Below are 18,471 nucleotides of genomic sequence, written 5' to 3'. Positions count from 1 at the left end.
CTCACACACCTGCACACTGATAATACTGAAGCAATTTAAAGTAAATCACTATAACCCGCATGAAGCATGGTTTTGGAGGCTTAGGAGGTGCTCTGTAAATATTTCCTGGGCAGAAAATAAGGACAAAAATGAATGAATATATTCTGAAAGCAAGAGTAAAGAAATTGTCTTTCAGATTTTGGCTTTCATTGGTCACATTTTCAAGAATCTCACACTTCCATTTTGTGATTCTCCTTCAGGAACATGATTGTTTTAATAATTCTTCCAACATTGATAAGAACAGTTGTTTTGAACTGGACATTATCAAGGGGTGTCCCAAAGTCCTGCTTTTCTAGCCTTCACATGTGTCCCTGCACATCTCTCCTTCCCACCCCAGCTTCCTTGACCTGGGTATGTTCAGATTTCCACAAGAACTGCCCAGTGCAGGGGGGTGGAGTTCTATCCTGATTCAAAATGTGGGAGACTTCTCAGGTTCTCCTGCACAGGTATGCCACTGAGAAATTGTCAGGATTTGCACTCCAGTGGAATTTAAGATGAGCCTGACTGGTTCCTCTCTCTCCCATTCCCTTCTCCCAAATCTGGTCAGAGACTCACTATAGAGGTGGCAGAACTGGGTGTGTGTTTTCACACTGTACGGGAATATGAGAGTGTGGATTTAGAGGTGAGGATTGGAAATAGGAACCACCTTGGTTTCCACCCTAGGGAACCAGTGGCTGGAAGAAGCCTTAAAAACAACCAGAAGGGCACTGCCACTGGGCAGATAGAGACTGAGGCCAGGAAGACTAAGTGGCATGGGGAGGCAGGCCAAGGTGGCTGATCACATATGTCCTAGAGGCAGAGCCCTGACAAGCCTCATTTCTACATCCTCAACTAGAATGTTGAATTTCTTTTGCCCGGGTTGACTGTTGTTTAAAAAAAAAAAAAAAAAGGGGTGGGGGAGGTTCCTGGGTGGCTCAGTCATTAAGTGTCTGCCTTTGGCTCAGGTCATGATCCCTGGGTCCTGGAATTGAGCCCCCCATGAGGCTCCCTGCTTGGTGGGAAGCCTGCTTTTCCCTCTGCCTGACACTCCCCCTGCTTGTGCTCCCTCTCTTGCTGTGTCTCTCTGCCAAATAAATAAATGAAATCTTAAAAAAAAAAAAAAAAAAAGGACCTAGGTGGAATGTAGCTTCTACCACAGATGTTATTTATTTATTTATTTATTTTAAGAAACGGTTATCAATTATTTAATTATTGATAGAGGAATGGAAATAAATCTCAAAACCAAATATCGTTCAGTCACTTGAGGAAACTATAGAATAAAGACCCAACAGTTTTGGCTAATGAAAACAAGATGTGTCCACCTCCCCACTTGGCTGACCCTGGCCTGCGTTGTACAGTTCTGCAGACAGCTCTTAGCATAGGTCAGTGGAGTGAGGTAAGCTGAAAAATGATGAGCTCTAGAGAGTATTCAAGCATGTTTGCTGACTGTATTGCATTTGTGTTTGCTTACTGCCACCTTTCTGTGTTTTGACGTAATTCCAATCTATACATCCCTGTAAAAGGCAATTGATTTCCAGGCAAAAGTCTTCAACACCAAACAACTAGAGTCAATCCATTCTCTATCACATTTGCAATTGAAGATCAATCCAAGATGGCACAAAGCGCCTAGAAGCAAGAGGTGCTGCTTCGCAAAAGGACTGTGTACCTCCCTTGATGGCACTAAGTGAATGAGATTTCATGCTGGTGAAGGTGAAGACACCAGAATCATCATGCCACAGGGATACGATGTTTGTTTGTTTTGTAAGATTTTATTCTTTTATTTGACAGAGAGAGAGCAGGAGAGCACAGGCAGGGGGAACAGCAGGCAGAGGGAGAGGGAGAAGCAGGCTCCCTGCTAAGTACAGAGCCTGATGAGATGCTGGATCCCAGGACCCTGACGATTGATCTCAGGACCCTGGGATCAAGCAAAGATAGACACTTAACTAACTGAACCACCCAGGTGCCCCAGGATATAATGTCGGAAATGAAAGGGGGAGCAGATCCCATTGGAGCACGCACACTAAATGCAGCAGAATTGAAGAGAAAGTTTGTCACATATGAAGCCCATTATAATAAGAGGGAAATATGAAATTAGGGTTATCAAAGCAACCCAGCTGCCTATTGGGGCCCATGGAGCCAATGGAGAAGCCACCTTCCAGGTGGTGCTCACTCTGCCAATTCTCCAGATTTTAGGCCCAAGCCGGTGAAGCAGATGAGCCCTCAGCATCACAGGTGACAAACTCTGGCCACACGGCAAGACAGTGGCAGCAGCGTTTGATCACCCCTGCTTCTCAGTCAACAGTGAAGCACCAGAGCTCTCCACCTTCCCAATCAGTTACCACAAACTGGCCAGGTGGAGGGGCTGTGATACCCCTGGGTTGGCATGCAGTGGCCATCCAAGGTGTGTACCTTGAGGGAGCTGTCGTAGCTGCCAGTCACACCAGGGTGCCCATGGCAGTTCATGACCACTGAAAGAGGAATGAGATTGGCCAGATCAGCCCCAAGGATGCTCAGCACAAAACAACCAGGCCGCTAGGGCTGCTGTGGATCTCTTTCAAAAAGCCTTTCTGAGTGAAGATTTGTATACGGTAGTTGCCTCGGTCAGCAACCAGCTCTTCACCTTGACTGGCCACACAGAGACTGACTGAAGATTGAACATTCCTGGAACGCTGCCTTAGTCCCTATCTTTCTGAGAAGGAGGCACTGTGGGATACTGGCAACAGCCAGGGCTGGCCACCACTTTCTCAAGACTCGTCCATCTCTCTAAGTGTAACTGAGTTGGAGGCAGCAGATGTTGCAGGCTCCAAAGCCCAGGAATCTTCCATGTTGACTGTCTGGAGCTTTTAAAAAAAATTTATTTATTTTAATTTAATTTACTTATTTTTAAATTTAATTTATTTGACACACAGAGAGCGAGCACAAGTAGGCAGAGTAGCAGGCAGAGGGAAAGAGTGAGAAGCAGGCACCCACCGAGCAGGGAACCTGACTCCGGGTTCGATCCCAGGACTCTGGGATCATGACCTGAGCCCAAGGTAGATGCTTAACAGACTGAGCCACCCAGGAGCCCCTTTCAAGGGCTTTTTAACAGCCTGCCTGATTTGGGCGGGGGAGGGGCACATAGCCAACCTGAGGAAGCTCCAAGGTCTGTAGGGTAAGCTCCCAAGGCAGGCCGGCAGTGAGCTCTGGGTCCTCCTCATCCGCTCTCTCCTCCGGTAGCCCTCCATCTGCCTGCTTGAGCTTGGCCAGGAAGTGGTCACAGCGAGACAGAGCCTGCACCTCTGCCATGGTAAGCAGGTAAGTCTGCTCGTCTACCACTTGACTACTGGATTTCTCGATCTCAGCCTAAGAGCCTGTGAAGAACTTTTGAGAGCGAGTCAGCTCTTCCTGGACCCAGTGCTCCTCCGGCCCTCTTCCTGGAGAACTGCCTTATGCCTTGCCTGAAGGTCGTTGGAGACCCCTTCCAAGGCGACCTCCTTCAGCTGCAGCTACCCCCTAAACTCCTGCTGACTTCTCTCCAAAGTCTTGACACCGCCCCTCACCTGCATTTTGGGCAGGGAGTGGCCAGGGGGCCAGAGGGTGGGGGTCCGTCTCCGGGCCAGGCTCGCACAACACTACAGCACAATTCCGGCAGCCGCCGCCCATGGCACCCGCGCAGGAGCGGCCCCGCAGCCCTACTGACCCAACAGCACCAACGATCTTCAGCACTTTCAGGCTGTCAGCTGGGTGAGGCTGGTTATGCGGGTAGGGTTGCTGCACAAGGGACAGCAGCCACCACTGATGCTACTGGCCAAGAGCTTCTCCAAGCCCTGGCGGGAGATGCTTGGCCACTGTGCAGGCAGTTGGGCCGCTGCTCCTCTGTGAAAGACTCCGCGCAGATAAGGTGCTTCAGCACGTCCCCGGCGGCGTCCAGGTTCAGGTGAGAAGCTGCTGCTGCTGCAGTGGTGACTGCGCTTCCCTTGAGGGATCTGCTAACACAACCCAGAGCTGAAGAGTTTGGTGTTCATGCTCCAGAAGGTCAAATCCTGCTGACCACCTGTGGCTCTGATGTGTCCACTGCCACCTTCTACCACAGACGTTTGAATAAGGATGTTAGAAGTTGGAAGGGATTGGGGACATTTATGGGAATGGGCTGATCTGGGGACAGTGATAGGAAAATAATAGTGACAGGGACATGATATATAAACACAGATCAGCAAAGGGCCCCACTGCCTTGGATATTCTGTGCCTGACCTCCTGCCCTTCCTTTTGATAGGGGCCTTGTAGGTTGAGGGGCAGTACCCTCTGTACTTTAGCCCTCCTTGTGCAATAATTCATTGTGTAGGCATCGGTTCATATATTCCTGTCTTACTGATCCAAAACCCTGGGGTAAGAGGGAAACATTTTTTAAAAACTTAATTTTGACATGAATTAACTTAAAACTTGCCTTGTCTTCAATGTTTGACCCTTCTGGGCTATAGCTGGTTCCTGGGTTTGCTTGCATTGATGGGCACAGACCCTGGGTCATTTAGGCTAAAGTGGTCATCTCCCTCTTCATGCCCAGGTAATCATCTCAGTTTTCCCTCCCTTTGACTTGAGTTGGGGAGGGCTGGGAGAGAGAGGGAGGGGGAGAGAGAGAGAGAATGAATGTGTGACTGGAGCTATCCTGGCATCTCTCTTTAAAGGAGTTGAAGACTAACTTTAACTTCTGACAGGGAAGTATTCATAATAATTTAGCATATTAAATTATAGCTAATTATAACTTTTTTGTTTGTTTCTGAAAGCTAGAAATAAGCCAACAAGACGTTTGGCCAAGTTTGTATTATACTTGTCTCTTGGGCAGTCAGTGTTACAGATTAGTGAGGTAAACCAACTAGGTCAGCTGATCCTCCTTTTTAACTTTTCCTTCTTTAAAAAGTAAAAGCTGGAGAAAGGAACTGTGACCTCTGAGGCTGTTTAGATTCTGTGCAGTTTTCTGGAAAACATCTTCATTGTTCGGGGTGAGAGGTTGAAGGTTTATTTTTATGCATCTCCGTTTTTAGCTGCAGATCAACATTGCTGGCTCACGGTGGAAGCCCCTTTGTATGAAACGTCCCTTATTGCTTCTGTCCCTTGAGCATAGCATGTGCCAAATTATCATTCCTAATAGGCTGGTTGATCTTCTGGAGAGAGGAAACATCTTGATAACTCCCTGAGATATGTTATGTCAGAGAAAGTGTGTCATGGATCCTTGACAGCTCACAGAAGGGCATCGTTAGGGATGGAATGCCAGGTGCCAGGCCTTCCAGCTCACCTGCTCAGGGACTGTTACCCATCATATTTCATTACCCAACTGTGTACACTTGGCTGCCATTTTCTCAAAGACACTTACGCAGTGGTATTTGGTAACGACGTCAATTCTTTTCCTGTCTGACCTAGAAGATTACAGTGACTCAATGTTGGCTGGTCAACCTTAAAGATTAAATCGAGGACATTGGCTTAATGATTTTAACAGCTAGTGTAAAGGATTTCCCAAGTGTGAGAATCATAAAATAAAATAGGGTTGGGAATTTTATTCAATCTTAAAGAGAAAGTAAGTAACAGAGCTCAAGGTTTATTTTATGATTGTATTCCTTAAAAAATAAGCTTCGCATTTTAAAAGAATTAAACAGGAATATGATATAAGAGTCCAATGAAGAATCAGCATACCCTAAACTTATAAAATGCCCTACTGTGTGAATGGATATCTGATTTTATGTTGGAAACTATGTGAGAATCATTATAATCCTATGATTATGATAATTATTTTCTTAGTTGAATTCCTTTGGGTAAAACTTTTATTTGCTCTAGTTCAGTGTCTCTCAGACGTTCATATGCATAAGAATCTCCTGAGGAGTTTGTTTATAATGCAGATTCCTGGGCCTTATCCTGAGACCTCAGTAGATATGAAGTGGTCTCCGAGAATTTAAGTAAGCACTCTTGCTGACTCCAGTGCAAGAGTTGAGATGGAGACTTTTTAGCCAACACTTAACCACCCTCTGGATGCTGATAGAAAAATAAGGATAAATTAATTGCTGATGGCAAGTAAGCTTTATGAGTATACTGCCCTGAAAAAAAGATGCTCTTGAACTCTTTTACTCCATCTGGTGTTCTAGAGAGATGTACAGCTTGAAAAGAAAAGAATAGAGCCCTGGCATAAGATTTTTCTGTAGAGCTTGGTATATGGTTTAGAAATATTTAGAAATATGTCCTATAAAAAAAAAATCCTGCCTGGAATATGCTGGGAACACGTCTATGATAAATGCCCTAGGATTCTGCATCCCAGCTTGAATGTGTCTGGTGTGGAGAACTTCATTGGTTAGCCCACAGTCTTTGTTATCCTGCCTGAAAATGGTGGGGTAGGAGCATCGGTGGTGGGGCTATGGTCCTGCTCAGGTAGGACTGGGGAAATATCTGGGCAAGCTGGCTGCTGGGCTCTGAGTCACCTCATGGAACTCTGTGTAGGTGCTGGATTGCTGCACTCAGGTGAAAGAGGAGAAAGATGATTGTTAGCCAACTCCATTTTTCACAGAATGTGTCTTTCCTCAAATTTATGAAAAATCTTATCATTTCTCTTTGAGGAGAATCAGGCCAAATGATCTTACTTTTATGGATGGAGAGAAAGGCAAAAAAAAAAATGTCAACAATATAGATGCTTCTTTTCTGTTGGGATTTATTTTTCTTGCTGCTATTTTGGAAGGCAACAGTCATTTCAAGCTTCTTGGAAAAGTGCGGATGCTATATAAGATGACTGATTCCATCCTCAGTGTCTTCTGAGTCCTAAATCAATTGCTTACTTGACGTGGACACCTCATAGAAACCGTAAGCACAATGTGCTCAAAAGTAGGTGTGCTATTGAAATCCCAGTGACATCTTTTGCAGAAATAGAAAAAAAATTCTAAAATTCATATGGAATCTCAGATGACCCTGAATACCTAAAGTATTTTTGAAAAAGGAGAACAAAGTTGGGAGAGTAATACTTTCTGATTTCAAAAACAGAGTACAAAATCAAGGTACAGTATAGTACAATATGGTATAGTATGGCATAAAGCCACATAGAACAATGGAATAGAATAGACAGCTAGAAATAAACCCTTGCATATATGCTCAAATGATCTTTGAGAAGGTGCCAAGATCATTCAGTGGGAGAAGGGCAGACTCTTCAACAAATAGTGTTGGGAAAGAAATAGTGTTGGGATATCCATTTGTGAAAAAATGCAGCTGGATCATTTTCTTACATTATATTAAAAAATTAACTCAAAACAGATTAAAGACCTAAATGTAAGACCCCAAACTATAAAACTCCTAGAAGAAAACAGGGGAAAATCTTCATGACATTGGATTTGTCAATGATTTCTTAGATATGACATTGAAAATACAGGCAACAAAAGCAAAGAATAGACAAATAGGACCATGCCAAATTTACTTTTGTGTGTCAAAGGACACTATTAGCAGAGTGAAAGACTGCCTATGGAATGGAAGGAAGTAATTGTGTTTTGCAGTCTTTTATGAGATGGTCAGCCAGGTTCAACCAAAAAGGGACAAGGAGAGGGCAGGATAATAAGATTTATATATTCACAGGTCCTAGAGACAAGAGGCATGCTTTGCTATGCAAGGCCACATGGGGGGAGTGTCAAGGGAGCCAGTTCAACCTAGCAGATGGAGGTGCTGAGGACACTAATGCCTTTACTGGGGAATCAAGATGGAGTACACAAACAAAAGACAAACAAAAGGCATGAGGGGATTTCATTGGTGCATTTGAAGCTCATTAGGTTACAGTTAGGGGAGGATAAGAAAGTAACTTGTGGCAGGGACCAGCCTTATCACAGTGGTGCAACTGGTCACCTGGGCAAAGTGTTCACAGCCTCTTTGTGAGGTTGTTGAGGCAGCAAGAAAGTATGAAGTTGAAAAGTTTACAGTACAATTTGGAAATCATATATCTGATAAAGGGCAAATATCCAGAACATACAAAGAACTCTTACAACTCAGCAACCAAAAAAATCAAATAACCCATCAAAAAGGCCAAGGACTTGAATAGATATTTCTCCAAAGAATATACAAGTGGCCAAAAGACATATAAAATGTTACTCAACATCACTAATTATTAGAGAAATGCAAATAAAACTATGAGGAGATATCACCCTGCACTGATTAGGATGACTTCTATTAAAAAAAACAAACAAACAGAAAATAACAAACATTGGAAAGGATGCAGATAAATTGGAACCTTTATGTGCTAATGGTGACATTGTAAAATGGTGCCACCACTATGGAAAACAGGATGGCTGTTCTTCAAAAGATTGAAAAAAAAAGAACTACCATTTGATTCAGCAATCTTATTTCTGGGTATATATCCAAAATAATAGAAAATATGGTCAGGAGGAGATATTTTCACACCCATGTTCATAGCGGCACTATTTACAATAACTGAGAGGTGGAAGCAACCCCAATGTCCTTTGGTGGATGAATGGATAAAAAAAATGTGATACATGCATACAATGGAATATTATTTGATCTTAACAAGGAAGGAAATTCTGTCACATGCTCTATCATGGATGAAACTTGAGAACATTATGCTAAGCGAAATAAGTTGGTTGTAAGAAGAAAAATACAACATGATTCTATGTATATGAGAAACATAGAGTAGTCATATTGGTAGAGAAAGCAAGTAGAATGGTGGCTGCCAAGTGATGGAGGAAGGGGGAAATGGGAAGTTATTTTTTAATGTGTACAGAGTTTCAGTTTTGCAAGATGAAAAAGTTCTGGTGATGGATGGTGATGGTTGCACAACAAGGTGAACATACTTAGTACTACAGAGCTGTACACTTAAAATATTAAAATGTTAAAAAAAACCAACTAGGTGTATCATTGTGACCTCTTTCTTCTCTGTACCATGAAGATTATTTATTGTAAGTCACCAAACTAACTAAATGATGTAAGCAGAAAAGGAATGGATTACACATACACTGTTTAACTGATTTGACTTTTTCCCTATCTTAGCATGTCTGGTATCAGAAACCATCACACAATCTCACATCTGATAGTCATTTGTAGTGGGTAAAGTAGATGCTGCCCAGATCTTCCCTTCGAGTCTATCTTCTTGGAGTGGTGATAGAGGACAGCTCTCAGCTGGGTGTCCTTTTCTGTGATTTCCCTGCTGTTGGGAGGTTCTCCCTCACCCAAGGCTACACTCCACATTCAGTGACTAGTCTACACGGGAGTTCAGAGTTCTGGCTCCCTTCATGAAGGGCAACTCATGCTGAGTTCCCTAACTCTATTGCCGCTTAACTTCTCCCAATCCTGGGTCCTGCTGTCCTCATTTGTTTGCTATATTTTTCTGGGAGCCTTCCTCAATCAACCTTCTATACTCAGATCTCCTTGGAGGTTTTTTCCAAGAGAACCTGGCCTGATGGCTTGTCACCTTTTGATTGAGAATCTCTTTTTCTTTCTTAATGTTCCATGAAATAAAACTGTGACTGAACATTAATGGTGCTTAGAGTCTATAAAGTAAACTAGGAGTTAAACAAGTTGAAGAGTGGAGGAGGTGGAGAAGCAGACTGGTGGAGACTAGAACTCAAAAGGCCTTGTATACCACCATTCTATTGAGTTTAGACCTTGCCTTGAAGGAAAGTAACATAAGCAAATTTGGTTTTTGGAGAGATTGCCTGGTTTGAGGGGCGAGTAGTAGATGGGAGAGATCAAGGTTTGGAGCAGAGGAAACAGAACAAGGATGTTGATATAGTTTACAGTAGGGAATGGTGGTGGTGAGTGATGCTAAGGAGTGGGTGGATGCAAGTCCTTCTAGAAGTGGAATTTACCAGATTGGGTGACCATTATGGTTAGGCAGATCTCTGGAAAGAAGAGACCCTGGCTTGGACACCGCATTTCAATAAGCCTAAGATGTGATTGCAGGATACACCATGATTTTATGTGCTACTGACAAAGAAAAAAATGTTCCCAATCAAACTATGGCCTGTTCTGAATTTGAAGACCCATCCCAATCGCAGATATGTCAGAAATTGTGCTTATGAGAATAGTTTAAGATATCTGTTCTAGAACGTTTTCTTGCATTCCTAAGATTATGTTAGATACTCCTCTGAGTGTTTTCTAGCAATTGGTGTGCTTAGTCTTGTTATAGGCATCCCGTTATCCTGATAACATAAGCTTCATGGACAAACATCCATGTGCCTGGCTCAGTTGGATAAAAATCTGACCAGATCTCTTATGTTGTTTGTTGTCTCTTGTCCAGTTGATGGTTGGCTCCTTGGCAGAGCACCATTGCTTCCCCGGTAGCTGGTGCATCACCTGACACACTGAGCACAATAAATGTTTGTTGTGAGGATGAATGAACACATTGAAGGACTTTCCTCTTGTAGTTGAGGTCCAGTAACTCATCCTGGTCCAGATGCTTAGAACTTTATGCTTTAGGGGCACTTGCTTGGCTCAGGGGTTAAGCGTCTGCCTTTGGCTCAGGTCATGATCTCGGGGTCCTGGGATCGAGCCCTACATCAAGCTCTCTGCTTAGCAGGGAGCCTGCTTTCCCTTTTCTCTCTGCCTGCCTCTCTGCCTATTTGTGATCTCTCTCTGTGTATCAGATGAATAAATAAAAATCTTAAAAAAAAAAAGAACTTCATGCTTCAGTGATTTTAAGAGAGCATGCCTCAAGATTTTTTGCTCCTTCTGACCATTTTGAGCTTAACTCTTGGATCAATCTGCCCAAACTACTGCTATAATTTTACCAGGGTCAAAATCTTTTAGGGGGCATCCTTGTCACCCACTAAGACAAGTCCTGTGTTTACTGACTCTTACCTGTCTAGTTCTGGCTCATCTTTCTAAACTCACTTTTTAAAAGATTTTATTTATTTATTTGAGAGAGAGTACGAGAGAGAGAGGATGAGCAGACCAAGGGGGAGGAAGAAGCAGGCTCCCTGCTCAGTGGGAGCCTGATGGAGGACTTGATCCCAGGACCCTGGGATCATGACCTGAGCCGAAGGCAGAAGCTTAACCTACTGAGCCAGCCAGGTGCTCCTCTAAACTCACTTCTGGTGACTTCTCTCCGTCATTATTTACTCACAATTCTTTGAGTCATTCTTGATTTCATATTTGCTTGGTTATAAGCTCAGTCTTGAATATTTACTTGTTTTCTCTCACCAGATCATAACCACACACTAATACTCACTGTGGATCCCAGTTTATCCTGAAGTTTTCTTTACTGTCTCAGTTCACAAATTTATGTCTTACCTCCTGTAACAGTTGTAACTTGTGCCATCTAACTTAGTATGTCTCTTTTATTATGCTTTAATCATTCATTTCTCATCTCCTTAATCATGTGGGAAATTCATGAGTGAGAATTTTCTAACATCTTTATATCCTTTTGCCCAAACACAGCATATGACAGAAGATATTTGGAAAGAGCCTGGTGAAAAAAAGAGTGGATGGCAAGCTCCTGGGAGGGAAGGGAAGTGCTCCTGAGACATTCTAAGTGAGATAATATAGAAGAAACAGGCAAGGTAGTAAATAAAACATCATCTATTGATTTTAGTTTTTATAGCAGTAAATATCAACATAGCTTTAAAATGGTACCTGGAGGGTTATATTGAAAAATAGTCATCCCAGTTTTACTCCCCAGGGACAACTTCTTTCAATCCTTCCAGATATTTTTTTTACATTAGAAACTCCAAATTTCTAAATAACACGCTACTAGGTAATTTTTTTCATGAATCAGTTTTCTGCATAGGTTTCTACAGTAGTAGGATCCCATGTTCCTTTTATTCTTGTTGATTCCCTTGTTTACTGAAGCACCCCATCCAGTAGCAATCTGAGAAGGTATGTATCAGAACTCTCTCTCTCTGGCTTTCTCTCTTTTATTAAGATTTTTTTTTTTTTTTTGATCTGTTTTAAGTTTACAGCAAAACTCAGAGGAAAGGACTGAGATTTCTTGTATTCCCCTGCCTCCACACATACACAACCTCTCCATTACCCATCTCTATCACTGGAGTGGCAAATTTGTTGCAGCTGATGAGCCCACACTGACCCATCATAATTACCCAGTCTGCAGTCTGTTATATTAGAGTTTATTTTTGGTGTTATAAATTCTGTGGATTTGGGGCGCCTGGGTGGCTCAGAGGGTTAAGCCGCTGCCTTCGGCTCAGGTCACGATCTCAGGGTTCTGGGATCGATTCCTGCATCGGGCTCTCTGCTCAGCAGGGAGCCTGCTTCCTCCTCTCTCTCTCTCTGCCTGTCTCTCTGCCCACTTGTGATCTCTCTCTGTCAAATAAATAAATAAAATCTTAAAAAAAAAAATTCTGTGGATTTGGACAAATATCATATAGAGCACTTTCACTGTCCTAAAAATTCTCTGTGCTCTGCCTATTCACCCCTTCCCATCCACCCCCAAACCTCTAGCAACAGTGATCTTTTTTACTGTCCTCATAATTTTGCCTTTTTGAGGATGTGATATATTTGGAATCATACAGTATGTCCCCTTTTCAGATTGGCCTATTTCACTTAGTAATGTGCACTTAAGCTTCTTCCATGTCTTTTCATGACTTAATAGTTAATTTCTTTACAGTGCTGAATACTATTCCACTGTCTGGATGTATCACCATTTATTTATTCATTCACTTATGGAAGGACATTGCAGTTGCTGCCAAGTTGTGGCAATTACGAATACAGCTGCTACAAGTACCCGCATGCATGGACAGTTGTTTTCATCCCCTTTGGGTAAATATCAACGAACATGATTGCTGGATCATATGCAAAGAGTATGTTTAGTTTTGTAAGAAATTGACAAATTGCCAGATTTTTTGTAAGAAATCTCCCAAAGTGACTGTACTATTTTGATTCCCACTAACAATGAATGAGAATCCCCATTGCTCTACATCCTCATCAGTGTTCTGAATTTTAGTCATTGTAATAGGTTGTGTGTGGCATCCCATTTAGTTTGCATTTCTCTGATAGCATATGACATGGAGCACCTTTTCTTTGCTTATTTGCCATATTCTTTGGTGAGGTGTCTATTCGGGTCTTTGATCCATTTTTTTTTTTTTTAAGATTTTATTTATTTATTTGACAGAGAGAGATCACAAGTAGGCAGAGAGGCAGGCACAGAGAGAGGAGGAAGCAGGCTCCCTGCTGAGCAGAGAGCCCAAAGTGGAGCTCAATCCCAGGACCCTGGGATCATGACCTGAGCAGAAGGCAGAGGCTTTAACCCACTGAGCCACCCAGGCGCCCCTCTTTGACCCATTTTTAAAAACAAATTTTGTGTTGTTGTGTTTTAGGAGTTACTTGTGTGTTTTGAGTAATAGTTCTTTATCAAATGTATCTTTTGCAAATATTTTCTCCCAGTTTCTGAGTTGTCTCTTCATCTCTTGACATTGTCTTTGGCACAGCACAAGTTTATAATCTGAACGAAATGCAGCTTATCCATTTTTTCCTTCATGGATTGCACCTTTGGTCTTTTATCTGAAGAGCATCATCAGACTCAAAGTCATCTAGGTTTTCTGAGAACTCTAATGTTTTGGTCTTTTCATGTCTGTAAAGGTTTTTATTCTATCTTCATACTTGACTTATAATTTGACTGGGTGTAGAGTTCCATTGGAATTTTGAAGTTGAGTAACACCCAGCTTTGTATTTGAGAATCTGATGACATTTGAATGTTTTTTCCTTGGACTGTTACCTGCTTTACCTCTCTATCTTCCCTTTACATGTAAGGAACAAAGTTTTCAATGATATACCTTTGTATGAATTAAAAAAATTAATTGTGGTGGGTATGTGTTGGGTCCTTTCAAGCCACTAACTCATTGGAGAAATTGTTCTGGCATTATTTTTTTTATTTACCTCCCCTTTCTCTGTTTTATGTTTTTCCCCAGAGTACTACTTATCAGATGTTATAATGTCTGAATTGATCCACTAATTATCTTATTTATTTCCTACTTTCTATATATTTACATTCTTATTCTACTTTCTGGATATTTATTGGACTTGAACTTTCAGTATTCCATTGGATTTTTAAAATTTCAGTTCTGATATTGTGCTATCCATGGTCTCTTCTTTAATCTTTTAAAATATATATTATCTCTTAATATATAATCTTGGGGCACCTGGCTGGCTCAGTTGATTGCATGTCTGACTCTTGGTTTTGGTTTGGGTCATGATCTTAGACTTGTGGGATTGAGCCTCACATCCATCTGGCTCCATGCTCAGCAGGGAGTCTGCTTCCCTTCTCCCTCTGCCCCTCCCCCTGCTCATGCACTTTCTCTCACTGGAATAAATAAATAAATCTTTAAAAAAGAAGTGTATGTATATATTCTCTTCTTTCTTTGAGGTTATTATGACTTCTTTTCTCTGTATTATTTTTGCTTCTTTTCTATTCTCCTCTCTCTCTTCTGTTTGTTTCAGTCTTGGTGATAAATATTTTCCCTTGGCCCCACAAATCTATACTCAAAGTCACTCAGATTCATCCCTCTGCTTTTTGTCAAGGAGGCTGTATCAACAACAGGCTCCTATGCCCTTTGGAATCTCTGTGGGCTGGGCCTGTGGGAAAGCTGGACAGAAGAGAATGAATTTGGGGTCTTGGCTCCCACAGACAACCCACCGCCAAGATTCTCCTACCAAAAGCCACAGTTCTGGGTGATTAGACTCTCCATACAACTACATTCTCCAGATTTTGGCAGCTCCTCCTTCCTACTTACTCACCCTGAGCCCTGTTTATTTTTGCCAACTGTCCCTTTGTTAAGTTATCCTTAAAATTCCAGATTTGGGTGTGCCATCTGTTTTCTTTCAGATTTCTAACTGCTGTTGTCATTTTTGTATATAAGGATTTCTTCAAAGGCATGGTGATCTTCAGCTGTCCCTTCATAGCTAAGAGCTGGTGGGAAGTCCTACCATATTGTAGGGGCTTGTTGCCTGATGAGCCTCACTATAAAGAAATAGGGGACTATCATTTCTTTTTCTTTCTTTCTTTCTTTTAAAAAAAAAAGATTTTATTTATTTATTTATTTGACAGAGAGAGACATAGTGAGGGAGGGAACACAGGAGGAAGAATGGGAGAGGGAGAGCAGGCTTCCTGCTGAATAGGAAGCCTGATGCGGGGCTTGATCCCACTACCCTGGAATCATGTCCTGAGCTGAAGGCAGACGTTTAATGACTGCGCCACCCAGGCTCCCTGGGGACAATCATTTCCTTGGTGTACTCCCAAATGTCACCATCTGGATATATTTTCTCTTGGACTTTCATCAGAGAATAATAATACTCTAATCTCCCATTGATGAGGGGATGGAGGGAGAGGTGGCCCTAAGCATGGCTAAGAGGAGAAACAGCAGAGGGCTCGAACACAAAGGCCCACAGGTGGACCTGCACCAGACGCGCCATGTGGGAACATCCCCTTCCAGCCTGGTCCTGGCTCTGGTCTTGGAGGGGACGGTGGGAAGGAGCTACTCCTGTTATGGGAGAATGGGAGGCAGACCTAGGGTCTGGGTCTTCTGTGTCCAGAATTTCACACAGTTTCCTGTTTTGAACAGCAGCATCTCCTTGCCTTCTGTGAGAAGTTCCCTGGGATGGACTGGCCTTCTAAGTCAGTTACCTTCTCCCACATCGTATCTAAACAATTTTCTGACATTTCTTGTCTGAAATTTCTTGTCTCCTCTTCGTTCTTTTTATAATTTGGGGTGTATGTATTTTCTCTCCTGACATTTGGCAGGATTTTAGAAAAGAGAAGATGGGCACCTAGGTGGCTAAGTTGGTTAAGCAACTGTCTTCAGCTCATGTCATGTTTCCAGGGTCCTGGGATTAAGCCCCACATCTGGCTCCTTGCTCAGCAGGGAGCCTGCTTCTCCCTCTCCCTCAACCAGCTACTCTGCCTGCTTGTGTTCTCTCTCTCTCTCTCTCTGTCAAATAAATAAATAAAAATTCTTAAAAGAAAGAAAAAAAGAAAGAATTGGATTTCTTTAAAATTAAAAAAAAAAGAGAAGAAATGAATGTTTATAAAAGCCACTGTTTTGAAAAAAAAAAAAAAACATTTTGTAAGCAAAAGCAAGAGACAGTATGGTTCAAAAATAGATCCAGCTCTGTGACTTTATTTTCTTCCCTGTAAAAAGGAGAGGAATGTAAGGTTTAAAAAAAAAAGATTTATTTCTTTATTTTGGGGAGAGAGAGAGAGTGTGTGCATGTGCATGTGAGAGAGTGTGCAGGTTGTGGAGGGGCATAGGGAAGGGGAGAGGCAGAATCTGAAGCAGGCTCCCTGCTGAGTGCAGAGTCCCAGGTGCAGCTCCATCCCATAACTCTGAGATCATGACTTGAGCAGAAATCAGGTGTAGGACGCTTACCTGACTGAGTCACCTAGGCACCCCAAACAGCATCTTCTTTACAGAAAGTTAAATTAGTTACTGTTACAGAGTTCTTAAAACAGTATATGGTACATAGTAAGCACTACTTATAAAAAACAGCACAACACATTTGACTTCAAAATATTCTGTTAATAGAACATTTGTGAACAAAAAGACCCTGGTGCAGGGTTTTGAGACGCTTTTACACAGTCCCTGGGAAGCTGGTTCTACCAGGAACTGGGGTTGGAACAATCCAGAGACAGATTATCTGGGGTCACAGTTGGGGGGAACAGGACGAGGAAGGTGGGCAGATAAATTCTGCTGCCCTTTCACGGAAAAGGCATGAAGGAGAGAGGCTGAGGCAAGTCTGCAGGAGAGGGAAGGGGAGCAATGGGAACGTGTAACCTTCTCTGGGCTCCGCGGGTGCTCTTATCCTTTTGGGTGACGCCCAGGCTGGAAGGTGCAGCTTGGACAACACTGCAACCTGGAACGATAGTATCCTGCCCAGAATGCTCTGGTAGAATTCATCAAGAGACCACCTGTCGGAACAGGAAATAACTATGCACTTGAAAGACCTACTGCTTAAAGCAGTATTGCTGAAAATACAGAAACGATTTGAGAAAATCAATCAGTACATGTATAGGCTGTGCTGAGCATTGGAAATAAGTGTGAGATGTTTTAAAGAATAAAAGACAAAATCAACTTAGTTTGATTTCAAATGCTCGAGCAATAGGTGCATATTGTAAACATGGCCTGGTTTAATTGTGAAAATACTGCCTCTCTAATGGTCTTACTGATTCATCCACAAAATATTAACTGAGCACCATATCCATGAAAGACAGTGTAATGATGTTAAAAGGAAAGATCCAGCTGTCCTTTTCTCTAAGCGGTTTTCGTCTAAAAGAGACATTAGCATAAGTCCCTGAATCAAGGTAACATATTGATGAGCAGTAAAGTTTATTGATGTGATAAAATTCAGTGGAAGAAGAAATAACTATAAACTGAGCTGATCAGTAAGAATGTGGGACCAATGGGATAAGACCTGGGGTTTTTTCCTCTCTGCTTTGAGTCCTGGCCACTGACTCACCCTCCGGTCAAGCTGCTCCAAAGCAGCGCTGAAACACATGTGTTCCTGCAAGTCACCCCATGTCTGACTCCAGACCTTAAAGCAGCTGATCCTTTTCTTTGCAGTGCTCTTCCTCCCATGGCCAGGGTCAGGGAGCTCCCCAACCAGTGAAGTCTCAGCTTTGACGCCGACTTCTCTGGGGACCCCTCTGACCACCCGTGACTTGAGAAGGGACATTGTCCCCCTTTGTATCATAATTTAATATATGCCAGCCAAACAAAGTATTCATATCTTTATTGAATTCAATTAAAACAGACCTGCATGGTATACTGTGTAACATTCACTATATACACAGGACTTAGGCAGTGAAAGATGATTCTAGATGTGCTGATTACCCAACTATTAGTAAACTATGAATAGTGCCAGTGATGTCCAACATAGATTAACAGTCTGTTTCCTAAAGGTAAGGGCCTTTTGCTTGCTTGTTTGTTTTTGTTTTTGTGTTTTTTACATATTCCTCTAGCACCTCTGCTTATCAGTTGCATTACTTAGCACAGTGTATTATAATTGGACATTTAAACACTGGATCTCTTGCTAGACAGTGGGCTGTTTGTGGTGGGTCTCTTTGACAGTTGTCATTCTGGCACTGGTACCTGACACAGATTCATGTTGAGGGCATACTAGGCAAGGAGAACAACAAAAGGAAAATGTGTGTGGATGTGTGTGCATGTGTGTGTGTGCCTCATGTGTGTGGCAAGGCATGTTCAGCTTTGTACCTGGGGGGAGCAGCCAGTAAGCTGGCATGGGTTCCCAGGGGCAGAGAGCGGACAGTGGGTAGGGAAAGCAAGTTCCAGCCTGCGGCTGAAGGTGGTAGTCTATGGTCTGAAAATTCCTCTTTGCCTCCATCTGTGGTTTGAGAACCAGCAGCAGCAACATCACCAGGCAGTTTGTCACAGGCCCCACCTGGGCCCCACTGGATCCCAGTGGCCTTTTCCCAAGCTCCTCAGGGGACTTGCTTGAAACTTTAAGTGTAAGACTCATGTCCCAGATGATGCCAAGTCCTCCCCA

At 42.6% G+C, this 18,471-nt stretch overlaps 1 pseudogene; it reads right to left on the bottom strand.

Moving 5' to 3' along the window:
- Nucleotides 1-2,069: 2,069 nt before the first annotated feature.
- On the bottom strand, nucleotides 2,070-17,640 carry LOC131827858 (E3 ubiquitin-protein ligase TRIM32-like; annotated as a pseudogene).
- Between the last annotated feature and the right edge of the window lie 831 nt (nucleotides 17,641-18,471).

Source organism: Mustela lutreola, chromosome 3, assembly GCF_030435805.1.
Source record: "Mustela lutreola isolate mMusLut2 chromosome 3, mMusLut2.pri, whole genome shotgun sequence".
NCBI classification, from domain to species: domain Eukaryota; kingdom Metazoa; phylum Chordata; class Mammalia; order Carnivora; family Mustelidae; genus Mustela; species Mustela lutreola.
This window is presented reverse-complemented; position numbering and strand designations above follow the sequence as displayed.